Consider the following 2,859-nt stretch of genomic DNA (forward strand, 5'->3'; position numbering starts at 1 on the left):
AGTTTAATCACTATATGCACAGGTCTCCCATCTCAACATAACACACGTTGCTCTGTATGAAAGACTCCATGTCTGAATCACCATATTATCATTGAAAGAAAATAAGTGACGCTTGCATGTAAGTGAGGGGTGTCAAACTCATTTCACGGAGGGCCGAATGTCTGCTGGTTTTGGGTTTTTCCTTTCAGTTAAGACCAAGACAACCAGGTGAGGGGAGTTCCTTACTGAGACCCAGACAACCAGGTGAGGAGTTCCTTACTGAGACCTAGACAACCAGGTGTGGGGAGTTCCTTACTGAGACCTAGACAACCAGCTGAGGGGAGTTCCTTACTGAGACCTAGACAACCAGGTGAGGAGAGTTCCTTACTGAGACCTAGACAACCAGGTGAGGGGAGTTCCATATTGAGACCTAGACAACCAGGTGAGGAGAGTTCCTTACTGAGACCTAGACAACCAGGTGAGGGGAGTTCCATATTGAGACCTAGACAACCAGGTGAGGAGAGTTCCTTACTGAGACCTAGACAACCAGGTGAGGGGAGTTCCATATTGAGACCTAGACAACCAGGTGAGGGGAGTTCCTTACTGAGACCTAGACAACCAGGTGAGGGGAGTTCCATATTGAGACCTAGACAACCAGGTGAGGAGAGTTCCTTACTGAGACCTAGACAACCAGGTGAGGGGAGTTCCATATTGAGACCTAGACAACCAGGTGAGGAGAGTTCCTTACTGAGACCTAGACAACCAGGTGAGGGGAGTTCCTTATTGAGACCTAGACAACCAGGTGAGGGGAGTTCCTTACTGAGACCTAGACAACCAGGTGAGGGGAGTTCCTTACTGAGACCTAGACAACCAGGTGAGGGGAGTTCCTTACTGAGACCTAGACAACCAGGTGAGGGGAGTTCCTTATTGAGACCTAGACAACCAGGTGAGGGGAGTTCCTTACTGAGACCTAGACAACCAGGTGAGGGGAGTTCCTTACTGAGACCTAGACAACCAGGTGAGGGGAGTTCCTTACTGAGACCCAGACAACCAGGTGAGGAGTTCCTTACTGAGACCTAGACAACCAGGTGTGGGGAGTTCCTTACTGAGACCTAGACAACCAGCTGAGGGGAGTTCCTTACTGAGACCCAGACAACCAGGTGAGGAGTTCCTTACTGAGACCTAGACAACCAGGTGAGGGGAGTTCCTTACTGATACCTAGACAACCAGGTGAGGAGAGTTCCTTACTGAGACCTAGACAACCAGGTGAGGGGATTTCCTTACTGAGACCTAGACAACCAGGTGAGGGGAGTTCCTTACTGAGACCTAGACAACCAGGTGAGGGGAGTTCCTTACTGAGACCTAGACAACCAGGTGAGGGGAGTTCCTTACTGAGACCTAGACAACCAGGTGAGGGGAGTTCCTTACTGAGACCTAGACAACCAGGTGAGGGGAGTTCCTTACTGAGACCTAGACAACCAGGTGAGGAGAGTTCCTTACTGAGACCTAGACAACCAGGTGAGGGGAGTTCCTTACTGAGACCTAGACAACCAGGTGAGGGGAGTTCCTTACTGAGACCTAGACAACCAGGTGAGGGGAGTTCCTTACTGAGACCTAGACAACCAGGTGAGGAGAGTTCCTTTTCTAATTAGTGACCTTAATTCATCAATCGAGTACAAGGGTGGAGCGAAAAACCACAGACACTCAGCACTCCATGGAATGAGTTTGACACATGATGTATGTGAAGTACAACAAGCTGTAATAAAATTTACATTTTTATCTGATATAAAATTGATGAATACATAATATATGAAGAACATGCAGATTCTCGCACGTGGGTAGAATACATTAACACCAACCAAGAAATAACAACAACAGCTCCAAATAGGATAAAGATCATGTAGGATTCAGATCATGTAGGATAAAGATCATGTAGGATTCAGATCATGTAGGATAAAGATCATGTAGGATTCAGATCATGTAGGATAAAGATCATGTAGGATTCAGATCATGTAGGATAAAGATCATGTAGGATTCAGATCATGTAGGATTTAGATCACGTAGGATTCAGATCATGTAGGATTTAGATCATGTAGGATTCAGCTCATGTAGGATTCAGATTATGTAGGATTCAGCTCATGTAGGATTCAGATCATGTAGGATTCAGCTCATGTAGAATTCAGATTATTTAGGATTCAGCTCGTGTAGGATTCAGATTATGTAGGATTCAGCTCATGTAGGATTCAGCTCATGTAGGATATTGATTGTGTAGGATAATGATAATGTAGGATAAAGATAATGTAGAATACAGATCATGTAGGATTCAGATTATGTAGGATTCAGCTCATGTAGGATACAGATCGTGTAGGATATTGATTATGTAGGATAAAGATAATGTAGAATACAGATCATGTAGAATACAGATCATGTAGAATACAGTAGTCTAAGTCTTGGAGTCACAAAGCAATATACCTTCCCAGTTTCCATAATCAATTGAATAATCAAATCAAATTGTATTTGTCACATGTGCCGAATACAACAGGTGTAGACCTTACAGTGAAATGCTTACAGACGCAAAGACTGTGTCCTCATGTTCAGTACAGTGATGAAATGTGCTACAAGGCTTGGAGTAATTAAACAGTACATTAGGTTACAGAGAGCGAGAGAGCTACTGTAGAGTTACCAAGTGCCCAATTTCTCCATGATCAACTTAATGAACACTAGCATGTACAGTGGTGGAAGCAATTGACTGTATATGGAGTGTGGTCATTATCACAAGGCTTGGAGTCATAAAAAGTTGTAGACAGCGAGCTACTGTAGAGTTCCAAGTGCCCAACTTCTCCATCAGATATAGTTCAGGAGTAGTACCCGGCTTAACAA

This window comes from Salmo salar, chromosome 03, assembly GCF_965601325.2.
Source record: "Salmo salar chromosome 03, fSalSal1, whole genome shotgun sequence".
Taxonomy (NCBI): domain Eukaryota; kingdom Metazoa; phylum Chordata; class Actinopteri; order Salmoniformes; family Salmonidae; genus Salmo; species Salmo salar.